This window comes from Ovis aries, chromosome 1, assembly GCF_016772045.2.
Source record: "Ovis aries strain OAR_USU_Benz2616 breed Rambouillet chromosome 1, ARS-UI_Ramb_v3.0, whole genome shotgun sequence".
Lineage (NCBI taxonomy): Eukaryota > Metazoa > Chordata > Mammalia > Artiodactyla > Bovidae > Ovis > Ovis aries.
In genome coordinates, this window is record NC_056054.1 from 143,424,431 (window position 1) to 143,439,644 (window position 15,214).

Sequence of the window (15,214 nt, forward strand, 5' to 3'; positions counted from 1 at the left end):
TTTAGGTGAGGGAGCTGCTTTGTATCTCCGTTTCTTCTTTGCAAAATAGGAGATAATAACACTTTATATAGCTGTTAAGAGGCTTGAGTGAGATGTAATGATCTACAGTAGCATATCAATAAATATTTGTTCATTTTCCTCTTCTAAAATCTATCTTCTTCTCATCTCATTCTATACGAATATATGAGTATGGAAAATGTTGGCTGTTCAACTATAAACTATATCCATATAACTCTTCTTTCAATTAATATTTTGGAGGCATCTAAGTTCCTATCTTTGATGATCTGATTTTAAATCAATGCATGAGTCCAAATAACACATGCAAATCAAACATTTTTTTTTAAAGTGGAGATAATTTCCAATGCTAGGCAACAAAGTAGGAACTAAAACATGGTGTTTGGAGAAAGGAATAAAAAAAAAATGAATGAATGCCATTGGAAAAGTATACTTAAATCAGTAACCCATGTAGACATAGGGAACTTTTGGTTTACTTTTGTTACCGCTCTTAAATGTGCTTGTATTAGCTGTTCAGTCTTGTCCTATTTAGATAATTCTACCACTATGGGTGCTGAGACACATGTCAATCACAGAGAGATAAGGTACTTTTCTGTCAATATACACGTTCACAACTGCTCCCAAATATTTTATATCTGTCCTCTCCTGTTTGGCGGGGTAAAACAGGAGCTACAATACAATGTAAGGCCTCTAATCTCTCTAATGTCATTTTATAGGAAACACTAACAGAGCACTCTTGCTGTTTGTGTACCCATGGCTTAATAAGTGGGCAAGAAGGTCACATGACAGTAGTTCAACACTACATCTCATGACAAATGACAGATGAAGAGGCCAGTGGCTCCCTTAGGTCCAGTACTGCCCTTAGCTGCTTCCTTAAATCAAAATTCTTCATCTCTCTAAGCCTTGACTTTCCCAAGCGAATCATATGATTTTTACATATCAGCGTCCAAGACATCTGAGCATTAACTTATTATACAAGTTTTTCAGGTTTCTTTAGTACTCTGTGTTTGATAATCTCACTGATTTTTACATTTGTTATATTGTAACCTTCGTGTTTAAAAAAATGAAATTATATTAAATTGCTTCATCAATATAATATGATTAGAAGCATATAGTTTACATTTTGAGTTATGCAATGTAATATTTTGTAACATTATCAGTTATGGTATTCAGCAAATGAGATGAAAGATACATGAAGATGGCTTGTATTCATTAGTTTATCTACTTATCTATGTGAGGATGACATGTATCTCAGGAGGTTATACGGAAACTACAGAATGTGAATCAGAATGTCTTACCAGGGTCTTGTTCGTTAGTGAATTCTGTGACTTCAGTAAAAATAGATCCCTTGTAAAGTATGTGTGTGTGCATTTATGTTGCTTGAAACACGGAAAACACACTCAAGACTTCTGTATTTATTTTAGGATCTATTCAAACTAGTCAAGATTAGAAACAGATACTAGTCAAGATTAGAAACAGCTAAAGAGTATACGACCTTGGAAGTGTAAGTGTCGTCGGTTTGAACGCCACTTACTCCAATTAGAGAGAAGTCATTTGCTTGCGTCAAACCTGCCGATTACTGCAGTCCAGGACACTTCTAGGAAATACCTCAACAGAAATAACAGCTGCAATCCAGCATCCTTAGTATTGATCTTAGTGATAGTATGCTTCTTAACAAGTTTTTCTGCTGGGGAATAGACATTTCAAGATATGGATATAAACCAGATTCTGCAATTAAGATAAAGAACAAGAAAAATAATTCTGAGAACTTAAATGGCTTGCTACTGGAAAATTAATTTTATTCATATCATGGTTCTAAGATTTTTTAACTGAATTTTTAAATCAAGATATCAATGTCAACATCATTTTAAATGTCCGATTATATCATCATTTTTCATTGTGACATTCCCATCACTAAGTAAAGTGATCTGGTAGGACTGAATTTCAAAATATACCCCTTTCTTTATCCAGGTGACGTTATGCAGACAGGAGAGCTCTAATACAATATTTTGGACCAAACTGAGTGGAGAAGGATGCTCTTTTCTCCATCCTTTGTGTTTGTTTCATAGATGAGGAGATACTGAGGAACTGTGGGAGATACTGAGGAATAAGCTTTGGAAACTTCGCAGATTCTCTCCATCCCCTATCTATGCTCCACACTTCAGCCAGAAACTTTTATCTAACACACAAGTATGGTCAAGTTGCGCTCTTGCTTTGACAACAGTTCTTTAGTAGTTTCCATTCCCTACAGATCATAATCCCATTATATTCAAATCTACACTATTTATTTAACGTGATATATCAGTTTCCTAGGGCTTCCCTGGTAGCTCAGATGGTAAAGAATCTTCCTGCAATGCAGGAGACCTGGGTTCGATCCCTGGGTCGGAAAGATCCCCTACAGGAGGGCATGGCAACCCACTCCAGCATTCTTGCCTGAAAATCCCATGGACAGAGTAGTCTGGCAGGCTACAGCCCGTGGGGTCACAAAGAGTTGGACACAACTGAGCAACTAACACTTTTCATTTACTTTTCATCAGTTTCAAAGGGCTTCAGTAATCAAATACACATCCTGGGCAATTAAAAACCGTAGATATTTATTATCTCACGTTTCTGGAGGTTAGTCCAAAATCAAGGGCCATGATGTCTCAGAAAACTTAATGGGAAGATTCTTAAGATTCTTCTGGATTCTAGTAGCTCCAGGTGTTCTGCGGCTTGTGGCTGCATACTTCCAATGTCTGCCTCCACCTTCAGGTGGCTATCTTCTCCTTGTGAGTTTCTAGGTATATGTGTGTGTGTGTCCAAATTCCATTTTCTTTTAAGGATACCTGTCATGTTAGATCAATAGGTCACTCTAATCAAGGATAACCTCACTTGAACTAATGATGTCTACAACAACCCTATTGCCAAATAAGGTCACATTATGAGACCCTGAGGACCTTACCACATCTCTTTGGAAGGATACGATTCAACCCATTACCCGTGATCTCCAAGTCCTTCACAGTCTGGCCTTAAGCAACCTGCCAGCCCCATTATCTGTCTTTCACCATGTTAGGCATAACTGCTCTCTGTGGGGAAGTACCCCTCCCTCCCAGACCATACCAAACCTTCTCAGGCATTTCACCCTATCATATACCCTTCTTCTTGGTGGAATGCCCCTGGATTTCCCCTGGTTTGCCTGGCCAATTCCTATTTCACTCACTATTACTCAAGTCCACTTTAGGATTTTACCTCCTTAGTAAAATTTTTCCTTAATTCAGATATATTAGCAATTTGCCCGTGCCTCTTGGGTTGATACAGAATATATTATATTGAATTCTCAGTTTGTTGGTCTGTCTTCCCACTGAACTGGTAACTCTCAGAAGGTAATACCCTTGACATTCCATCTTTGGACACCTGGTAGAGCGCCAGGCCCACAGCAGACATTCAAGACATATTTGTTAAACAAATAAGATACTTGCTTAACATATCTTGGAATACAACAAGAATGAGGAGAGGAGCTGTATAAGTAATATTTTATGCCTGTGGGGCATGCAGGTCCCACTCAGTTCTCTCTGAGTCTGTTCGATGGAGGGATTCTGATTTCTCCCCAGGGCAGGACAGCGAGTCTCAGGAAAGGTCTTAAAGCATGCGGAGGTTTCCTAAGCTTGTGGTGGCCAGAGGTGTGCTGGTACCTTCTCAAGGTGATACTGAGTGTATTGTTTTCACCGGCTGATTTTCAGCAGAGGAGATGACCTTTGCAGGCTGAAATAAAGAAGTTGGCTCTGCATGAACCATATGACATACTTACCGATTGTGTTAGAGCTAAAAAAATAAAAAATACACATTTTCCCCTAAGTATTTATCATTTTATAAAGAAAGCTTCTTTTCTCTTTCAGAGGAGAAGTGTTAGTTTTCTAAAGTATCATCACCACAAAGATGAGTCAAGCTTTAATATTTAGAGAATTATAGAGCCAGATTTGTAGTGGAGATAGGATCAATATAATTTGTTTCAATAGTAAAGAAGCTATTTCACTACAGTGACTCCTGTGCAGGGGAGTTCCTAGGCTCAGGATTAAATGTCCTCGAATCAGGAGCTGAGTTGGTAGAAAAGAAAATGCAGTTGCCCATGTGCATAAAATCAGGATAAGAACCTCGTAGGAAATCTGTTAGGATTAAAAGTTATGTTAAAATATGTTCAACCTTAAGAAAGAATGTTATATAAATCAATAATAGATCATTATCATCATTAGTAAGGTATGTTGACATATCTCATTGAGTTCTCCATAAAAGAAAAAGAATTTTGTGAAAGTGGTTTATAGTCTGTATGTTTCAAAAATTTTGCAAGATATTTTCTCTGATAATCTGAGTTAAACATTTATTCTCCCTGGCATAATCTCTTTTGGTTTTGAAGGAATATTAATTCTGAGTTTGATCCTGACATGTGTTAATCCAAAGAAATAGCCTAAATTGTTCAGACCTATAGAGCTAACTTACCCATCTATTCATCAAATACTTCCTGACCTCATTCTGTGCCAGATTCTACACTAGTGCTACCAACAGAGCTGGCTTCTACCTTCTATGTAACTAAAACAAACAAACAAATAAAGGAGGTTAAAAAAAATTCAAGTACCTATGGGCATTTCGTTGGAGAAGGCCCTCTATGGAGGTGACATGGAGGCTGATACCTTAAGAATGATAAGGAGCTGGTCAGGTGAAAATGAGCAGAAGAGCACTTCAAACAAAAGAGAGGACTTGACCAGAAGCCCAAGATGGAAAAGAACTGAACAAGGTCTAAGCACGAACAGAAGACCAGCGTGAGCGGATCAGGGAAAGAAAGGAGACTGGCATGCACAGGCCAAGGCCAGCGATGTCCAGGCCTTTCTGTTTGTGAGAAAGACTACAGAACTTGTTTTCAAAGTGCAATTACAAATTCACAGTTAAATGTTATCACCAAATCTAAGTGAAAGCAGAACTGAATTCTTCTGTAGAAATTTCCCTTGGTTGGTGGCTAAGGATAAACAGCATATTCAAATATCATACAGCATGTGACAATGAGAGATCTTCAGGTTAGACTAGTCATTGCACATGTATCAGCTTTGGAAATCAGTGGCCAGACATGGTATCAACAAAATGGGTCACATTGTGACCACAATCTAGAATGAAAGTAAGACTTGAAAGCCTAGGGATCTACTGCTTTTCTGCCTTTGTATAAGGAGAGAGGATGAAACGAGCATTAGCTGAGGTCTTTTTTTGTATCAGGAATTTTATATATATTGTCTCATTTAATCCCAACAATAATCTCATGGGGAAACATTATTTTCTCCTTTTACCCATAAGGAACTTCAAAATCAGAGAAGTCAAATGTTACACTCCAGTTTATATAGCTTGACTGGACTCAAAGCTATACAGTCTTCTAAAGTCCACAAGTTCTCATCACATCACATGTCTCCGTGGATGGGTGACAGGTAGAAAAGAAAAGCCAGCCAGACTTGCTCAGCAGAGGTCTAGTAACCAGAGGCTGTGACTGCTTTTGAGGTTGCTTATGGTGGTTGGAATCCCATGCCCTTAAAAATCAAACAAAGAATTCTCTCTCTTTCCAAAGAGTTATCAGGTTTCAAATAACCAGTTAGTTTTTTTCAGCTGCAGGGCATCGATGTTAACGCAGTTATTTGCTTCACCTCACTACTTGATTGACGGAAAAAAACAAACTTTTCTTTCATTTCTCACAAATACAACTGCAAAAGTTATGGAAAGTTTTCTTATTCAAGAAGAGAATGGAATTGAATTGTGGGTAATATACTTGTAAAATCCTGTAAATGATCACTTGATTTCTCCCTTCCCAGAAATGACAATGCAAATGCTTTAAAATTAGAATGCAGAAAGGTTTCTGAGGACCTGTGCCTTGCTGTGGCTTCACGCTTTAGGTGGAAACCTCAGTGTATGTGTTGGGTTAGGGAGGGCAGTGTGTACCTATTTATAACATACTTGTTCTCTTAAGAACTTCTACCATTACTCTTGAATTAAAAGGTAAAGATGGAATTCCATCTCAATAAAACACATGTATACATACATACACACATGTATATACCTACTCTATAAATATCTATAATATGCATATATATGATGTGTGTATATATATATATGATATTATGAAATTTGATTTTGCTAGAGTAGATATTAAAAACATTCACCGTAATCATGTTCCACGCCATTTCTTTTGTAATTAAACTGATATGCAATTAAAATATTTTATTTTATAATTATAGTCAGAGTTGAAGAGATGATCACATTAGAGGTTTTGGTTGTCTAAGTAAGAGGCTACACAGCTACTAACATTTACAACTTTACAGTTTTAACATAGCTTCAAATGTTAAGGAATGAAAAATATTCTAATCACTCTTGAATCTGCTATAAATTTTTCTGGCAAGTATAAGTAGAAAGGAAAAAAGTAATTTTGTACTTCCTGTTTAAGAATAGATTTCTGAAGAAAGGAAGCTCTTATATACCTCTCCAGAAATATTTTATTAATTACATTTTTTTTCAGTAGTTAGGAAATCATGGTCTATTGATCAGCATAGTCTACCTTCCTCCTGTGCTTCTGGAGAAAAAAGTACAAATTAAGCAGATGATATTTTTGGCTTTAGAAGTACTTTTAAGCTTACACTTTTAAACTAAATGAAAGACTTTTTAAAATTTTACAATGCTTTATAATTTTCCAAAGTTTAACACACACAAATTTTGTATAATTCTATGATAATCCTTTTTATTCTTCTACCCCTATATTGCCACTTCCTCCTTCCTTCTCAACACTGGTAACCACTAGTTTATTCTCTCTGTATTTGTGAGCCTTTTTTTTTTAATTGCCCATTGTACTTTAGATTCTACATATAAGTGATATCATACAGTATTTGTCTTCCTCTATCTGATGCATTTCACTTAGCATAATGCCTTCCAAGTCCATCCATGTTGCTAAACAGGGCAAACTTTTATTCTTTGCTCTAGCTGAGGAGTAGTCCAGGAGGTGTAATTACTACATTTTCTTTATTCATTCATCTGCTGATGGACACTTGTATTGCATGCATACCTTGGCAATTGTAAATAATGCTTCTAGGAACATTGGAGTGAATATATATCTTTTTGAATTAGTGTTTTTACTTTTCTTCAGATATATACCCAGGAATAGAGTTGCTGGGTCATATGGTGGTTCTGCTTTTAGATTCTGAGACATTTCCATACTGTTTTCCATAGTGGCTGTACCGGTTTACATTCCCCCAAGCAGGGTAAGAGGTTTCCCTTTTCTCCACATCCTCTCCATCATTTGTTACTTATGTTCTTTTTGGTAATGGCAATTCTGACAGGTGTGAGGTGATATCTCATTTTTGTTCTGAACCTTATTTCCTTGATGATTAGTGATATTGAGCATTTTTTATGTGCCTGTTGCTCATCTGCATTTCCTCTTTGGAAATATGTCTATTCAGCTCTTTCACCTATTTTTTAATTGGGTTCTTTGGATTTTTTTGCTGTTGAGTTGTATGAGTTGTTTATATGTGTTGGATATTAATCCCTCATTAGTCATATTCTTTTCAAATATCTTATCCCATTCAGTGGATATTTGTTTTGTTGGTGATATCTTTTGCTGGGCAAAAACTTTTTAGTTTAATATTAGGTGCTATTTATTTTTGCTTTTGTTTCCTTTACTCTAGGAGATAGACCCCCAAAATAGTGCTGTGATTTATGTTAAAGAACACTTGGCCTGTGTTTCTTCTAAGAGTTTTGCAGTATTTGATCTTACACTTAGATCTTTAATCCATTTTGAGTTTATTTATGTAGATAGTGTTAGAAAATGTTCTAACTTCATTCTTTTACATGTGTCTGTCCAGTTTTCCCAGCACCATTTATTGAAGAGACTTCTTTTCTCCACTTTATAATCCTGCCTTCTTTGTCATCAGTTAATTGACCATAAGGGTATGGATTTATTTCTGGGCTCTCGGTTCTGTTTCATTGGTCTATGTGTCTGTTTTTGTGCTGGTACCATCCCATTTTGCTTACTGTAGCTTTTCAGTGTTGTCTGAAGTCAAAGTATGAGTCCTCCAGCTCCATTCTTCTTTTCAGGATTATTTTGGCTACTCAGTCTTTTGTGTTTCCAGGCAAAATTTTAAATTGTTTGTTCTGCTGCTAAGTCGCTTCAGTTGTGTCCAACTCTGTGCGACCCCATAGACGGCAGCCCACCAGGCTACCCCGTCCCTGGGATTCTCCAGGCAAGAACACTGGAGTGGGTTGCCATTTCCTTCTCCAATGCATGAAAGTGAAAAGTGAAAGGGAAGTCGCTCAGTCGTGTCCGACTCTTTGCGACCCCATGGACTGCAGCCCACCAGGCTCCTCTGTCCATGGGATTTTCCAGGCAAGAGTACTGGAGTGGGGTGCCATTGCCTAGTCCGGTGAAAAACACAATGGTTATTTTGATAGGAATTGTATTGGATAGATGGATTGCTTTGGATAGCATGGTCATTATAACAATATTAATTCCTCCAATCCAATTTCTATATCGTTGGATATGTCTTTCCATGTGTTCATGTCATCTCCAATTTCTTTCATCAGTGTTTTATAGTTTTCTGAGTATGGGTCTTTTCCTTCCTTAGGTAGATTTACCTCCAGGTATTTTATCCTTTTTGATGCAATGGTAAATGGAGTTGCTTCCTTAATTTCTCTTCCCGATAGTTTATTGTTAGTGTATAGAAATGCAACAGACTTTTGTATATTAATTTTGTATATTGCAACTTTACTAAATTCATGGATGAGCTCTAGTAGTATTCTGATGGCATCTTTAAGTTTTGTGTTTTTTTCAGATTTTATTTTACTTTACCATACTGTATTGGTTTCACCATGCATCAACATGAATCTGCCACGGGTGTACATGTGTTCCCACTCCTGAACCCCCCTCTCTCCTCCCTCCCCATACCATCTCTCTGGGTCATCCCAGTGCACCAACCCCAAGCATCCTGTATCCTGCATCAAACCTAGACTGGCGATTCGTTTCTTATATGATATTATACATATTTCAATGCCATTCTCCCAAATCATCCCACCCTCTCCCTCTCCCACAGAGTCCAAAAGACTGTTCTATACATCTGTGTCTCTTTTGCTGTCTCTCATACAGGGTTATTGTTACCATCTTTCTAAATTCCATATATATGTGTTAGTATACTGCATCAAGTCATCTGCAAATAGGGACAGTTTCAGTTTTTCTTTTACAATTTGGATTCCTTTTTTTCTTTTATTGCTGTGGCTAACACTTGCAAACTATGTTGAATAAAAGTGGTGAGAGTGGACATATTTATCTTATACCTGATCTTAGAGAAAAACACGGAATTTTAATAGTATATGTACTATGCTCAGATAATAATTAATTTAAATATATTTTTGTGCAAAGTTAATTCAACTTATTCAGTCAGTATTCTATATTATGAACAGAATTTCCTTTTAGCATAATAAGATATGATTCAAGAAGTACTAGGTTATATTCTTAGTTTAAAAATTGGTTTGAAGATTTTCAATAAAACATTTGTTAATTGTTTTAGACAATAAATAATGAAAAAGTAAACTATTTTCACAGGATACTGTATTTCTGTGCTTGTGAGAAGAATCTACAAATAGGGAGAGAACACAATGATTTAAATGTGAGAATGAATTTCTATTGAAAGACTTCATATTTGTTCCTGCCTTCTTCCTGCTGTAATGCAGTAGCCATGTTTTATATCAATCTTGAAAGTTGTAAATTTGAAGTGGTAGGACAGGGATCAGCTTTATGTAATTAGCTACATGCTCCATGTAATTAGGAATTTAGCAAGTATGATAGAGACACACATGTTTGCAAGGGCAGAATGAAGAAGAGAGTTGGAAATGATAAAAATGTGAATAGTTAGAAAAACTAGACTCTGCTTAAATATAGCATATGATCCATATATATCTACCAAAAAGATGCAAACCCATTAAGACAAAGGCATTTGATAGAAGAATAGACTAGATGCCAACTAATGTTTGTGATGATGGAAGGTGAATGGAGGATTGGAGAAAGTCAATCTCAGAACCTGCAGGAAAGGATGCTGCAATGAAGTGAGTCTGTGTGCACCAAAGAGCCCCTCAGAGCGTCAGCATTTGAAGCCTGCAAGGAAGCTCCCCTACTCCCCCAGAGTTCACTCAGGACATGGGAGGATTATTAATACAATAATCCTGATGATCTCAGAGAACAAAATTCCAGAACCTGTCATCTAAGGGTCTTCTGATAATATGGCTTGATTTTTATATGATGCTCTTAGCAATGTATCGATAGCCAAAAATCACTAGACATTTGAAGAAAGCCTCCCTGGTGGCTCAGAGGTTAAAGCGTCTGCCTGGAATGCGGGAGACCCGGGTTCGATCCCTGGGTGGGGAAGATCCCCTGGAGAAGGAAATGGCAACCCACTCTAGTACTCTTGCCTGGAGAATCCCATGGAGGGAGGAGCCTGGTAGGCTATAGTCCATGGGGTCTCAAAGAGTCTGACATGACTGAGCGACTTCACTTTCACTTTCACTTTCAAAGGTGAAAGCTAGAGGTCAAAGCAAACAGAAGAAAGAAATCAGAAAGAAACGAAGACAACAAAAGGAACAGAAGGAAATTATAAAATGGTAATCAATCACCTCAGAAAGATAAGAGAATATATTCCATTTATTTAGTTAGTGTTAGTTATTTAGTGTTTTGTATATGCCAGTCACTTTTCTACTAACTTTATAATGGTGTCTTATTTAATCCTCATAGCAATTCCTTTGAGGTAGGAACTACTGTCCATTTTAAAGAAAGGTTAAGTATAGTATACTTGGTTAAGTATAGCCAAGGACATCTTAGAATATTGCAGAGCCATGATTTGAACCCAAGTAGTCAATGGCACCCCACTCCAGCACTCTTGCCTGGAGAATCCCGTGGGTGGAGTAGCCTGGTAGGCTGCAGTCCATGGGGTCGCTAAGAGTCGGACATGACTGAGCGACTTCCCTTTCACTTTTCACTTTCATGCATTGGAGAAGGAAATGGCAACCCACTCCAGTGTTCTTGTCTGGAGAATCCCAGGGATGAGGGAGCCTGGTGGGCTGCCGTCTATGGGGTCGCACAGAGTCGGACACGACTGAAGCGACTTAGCAGCAGCAGCAGCAGTCTGTTTGAAGTCCACCCTCTTACCCATTACATTTTACCTCCTTTCCAAGAATCAAGAATAGAATATTCTCAAAGCTTTACTTTTGTTTAGCTAGTTTTTAAAATAGATTACTAAAATAAACACTTGAAATAAAGCTAGGACCTCAAAAATAACCTGTACCCATCTACACTGAACCGCCATTCCATCTCCCTGACTCTCTCCACTCAAGTAAATCATTACATTAAGCGCTATGTTCTTCACTCTTTTATTGTTTAAGACTATATATGTATATTTTCTAAAGAGCTTCATGCGACTTAAAATTCTTTTGTGAACTATTCTTCTCTTGCATTTCTAAGATTCATCCGTATTGTTGCATGTTAACTGATTTCATTAACACCACTATATTTTTAAAAAAGAGCAAAGTGTTATAAAAGAAAATAATCAGAAGTTTTATAAAATACATTATAGTTAAAATATTTATTATAATAATTAGTAGAAAAAATTGAATTTCCTAGAGAGTAAAAAAGAAAAAGGAAGAAGAAGAAGGAAACAGAGAAATATATCAGAATGAGAATATCAATCAGGGTTTCTAACATTGTCTTATTAAAATTTCCAGAAAGAGAGAACAGAGAAAGAGATGAAGCATTCATTAATGAAATAGACCTTAAGGTTGTGCTTTTCCAGTTTGAAGAGCCATTGAGTGAGCAGTACAGGGAATGAAACAGTAATGTATATTAAGACATATAATATGACATTTTAGGACATACCAAAGATAAAAGGAATAATATGTATATATTCTTTCTCTCTGTGGTGGGGGCAAGGCGGTTAGGAGAAGTCCATCTACAATAAACCAGGAATCAAAATAGTGTTAGACTCCTCAACAACAACTTTGGAAGCTAGTTGACAATGGAGAGGCTTTCTAAATTCTGAAAAATGAAGCCAGAATACCAACTCAAAATTGTATTTGAATGTGAAGGCTCTACAAGGTCCTAAAGCATTTCCATTAAGGAGCTATGTTTCTATAAATGAAAGAGTAGACAAAAAAAGATGATCTGAGACTGAGGTCAAAGAGAATCCAAACCAAGAGGTGGTTGGGAATTTCTATTTCAGGCTCAGGATTGCATCCTTAGAGAACAATCAAACCCCACTGAAAGAAGGAAAAAAGAAATTTGAAATGTTCGGTCATTTACAACTCTATATATGGTGAGTAAACTTCAATGTTCAAAATAAATCAGTTGATTAATTTGTTGTGGGCATTAATTTGGGATATATTACCCCTTATGAACTCTAAAAATAAACAACAAAGGGAACACAAAGCATTATACCTAATTTTACTTATTCATGAACAATATTTACAAAATGATAATAACTATTGATTTAACTAAATAATTAAAAGGAAGTTGGGGAGTGAAAGGAGTATAAAATCCTCAAGGACAAAGCAGGAATCAACAGATAATGTCTAATACATAAATCAAGAAACTATGGGCCTATGTATAGAAAAAATTAATTTAACTAATGAGGAAAATGGATTTAATACTAGAGGGATCATACAAAGAATTTAAATAAGTCTGGGGAAAATAAAAGGATGTGACAGGGAGCTTCTGGTTTTTTTTTAATTTTTTTTTTATGTTTTAGGGTAAGCATTTTTATTTCTACAAAATATGAAATGACATTTTGAAAAGTGTAAAGTGGAAACTACAGAAATGTGAAGATTATGACCATAATTTGGGTGTGATATTGAGGCAAGCAAAAACTAATGAGATGAAATGTCAAAGGTTAAGAGAATAATAAATAATTTTTAGAAACATAAAGTGGGTTTCTATAGCTCCAGATCAAGGAGGAAATAGATAGTAACTCTGGAGATCAATTTACAGATGAATACCTTATCAAAAGCCATCATAAGGGAACTCAGAACCTAGGAAATTTCATAACATGAAGACAAATCTAATCTGTGCTCCTACCTCAATTTTAATAACTGTGAAATTAGAGAAAATGATTTTAATGATAGCATTGAGGGGCTTTTGACTTTTCTTAGAGGCACTACAAAGTAGGTTGGCTTAGGGAAGGACCTTGAAAAGGTAGAAGGTTTGTCCATGTAATGTTAAGTCTCAAAAGAAGAAGAGGGTTTTAGACTAGTTACATGCTTCCTGGTTTCACATTTTATACACACCTAAAGATTGAAACACTTTCCAATCAGTAGCTCAGCATTACTCTCTCCCACCCTCAAATAAATCACTCCTATTTTATGTCAGGTCTTTAGGTATAACTATGGTACAGAATGATGTGTATGAAGTAAGATTTTGGATTGAATCCTGACTCCACCACTTCCTAGCTGTGGAAACTGGACATGTTACCTAACCTCACCTGGAAGTTGGGAATGATAGTGTTAGTACCAGCTTACAGAGATTTTTTGAAAGTTACATGGGAAATATGAACAAAGCACAGAGCACAATGCCAAGCATAAAATAAGCATTCAAAACTGATAGCTATCATTATTATAGTTAACTTTGAGAATGACTTCATGAATATTAAACCTTTAATCATAAAGGTATGAAATTTTATCATTACTTATTGTGGCAACCACTTAGAAAATATATATTTATAATTTGTTGAATAACCTAAGTAATTTCCATATAAGAGCCTCCCAGGTGGCTCAGTGATAATCTGTCTGCCAAGCTGGAGACCTGGGTTCAACTTCTGGGTTGGGAAATTCCCCTGAAGAAGGAAATGGCAATCCACCCCAGTATTCTTGCCTGGAAAATCCCACGGACAGAGGAGCCTGGTGAGCTACAGTCCATGGAGTTGCAAAAATTCTGGAAATAAAAGCAAAAAGAAACAAATGGGATCTAATTAAAATTAAAAGCTTCTGCACAACAAAGGAAAATATAAGCAAGTTGAAAAGACAGCCTTCTGAATGGGAGAAAATAATAGCAAATGAAACAATGGACAAACAACTAATCTCAAAAATATACAAACAACTTATGCAGCTCAATTCCAGAAAAATAAATGACCCAATCAAAAAATGGGCCAAAGAACTAAATAGACATTTCTCCAAAGAAGACATACGGATGGCTAACAAACACATGAAAAGATGCTCAACATCACTCATTATTAGAGAAATGCAAATCAAGACCACAATGAGGTACCACTTCACACCAGTCAGAATGGCTGAGATCCAAAAGTCTGCAAGCAATAAATGCTGGAGAGGGTGTGGAGAAAAGGGAACCCTCTTGCACTGTTGGTGGGAATACAAACTAGTACAGCCACTATGGAGATTCCTTAAAAATTGCAAATAGAACTGCCTTATGACCCAGCAATCCCACTGCTGGGCATACACACCAAGGAAACCAGAACTGAAAGAGACACATGTACCCCAATGTTCATCGCAGCACTGTTTATAATAGCCAGGACATGGAAACAACCTAGATGTCCATCAGCAGATGAATGGATAAGGAAGCTGTGGTACATATACACAATGGAGTATTACTCAGCCATTAAAAAGAATACATTTGAATCAGTTCTAACGAGGTGGACGAAACTGGAGCCGATTATACAGAGTGAAGTAAGCCAGAAAGAAAAACACCAATACAGTATACTAACACATATATATGGAATTTAGAAAGATGGTAATGATGACCCTGTATGCGAGACAGCAAAAGAGACACAGATGTGTAGAGTGGACTTTTGGACTCTGAGGGAGAGGGAGAGGGTGGGATGATTTGGGAGAATGGCATTGAAACATATATACTGTCATGTAAGAAATGAATTGCCAGTCTATGTTTGATGCAGGATACAGGATGCTTGGGGCTGGTGCATGGGGATGATCCAGAGACATGATATGCGGTGGGAGGTGGGAGGGGGGTTCATGTTTGGGAACTCATGTACACTTGTGGTGGATTCATGTCAATGTATGGCAAAACCAATACAGTATTGTAAAGTAAAATAAAGTAAAAATAAAAATTAAAAAAAAAAGAGTAGGACACAGTTTAGTGATTAAACAACAACAAATTTGCATATATTTTAAACTTAATCAGATCCCCTGATTGTTTTAGTCA

At 36.7% G+C, this 15,214-nt stretch overlaps 1 protein-coding gene and 1 non-coding gene across 2 annotated transcripts in view; both read left to right on the forward strand.

Annotated features, from left to right (window-relative positions):
• The window catches only part of SAMSN1 (SAM domain, SH3 domain and nuclear localization signals 1), a 173,235-nt gene that overhangs the window by 94,011 nt on the left and 64,010 nt on the right, over window positions 1–15,214 (forward strand). The gene's annotated exons all lie outside the window — the stretch shown is intronic.
• On the forward strand, window positions 10,355–10,426 carry TRNAS-GGA (transfer RNA serine (anticodon GGA)). Its single transcript has one exon. It is a non-coding gene; the product is annotated as a tRNA-Ser (tRNA).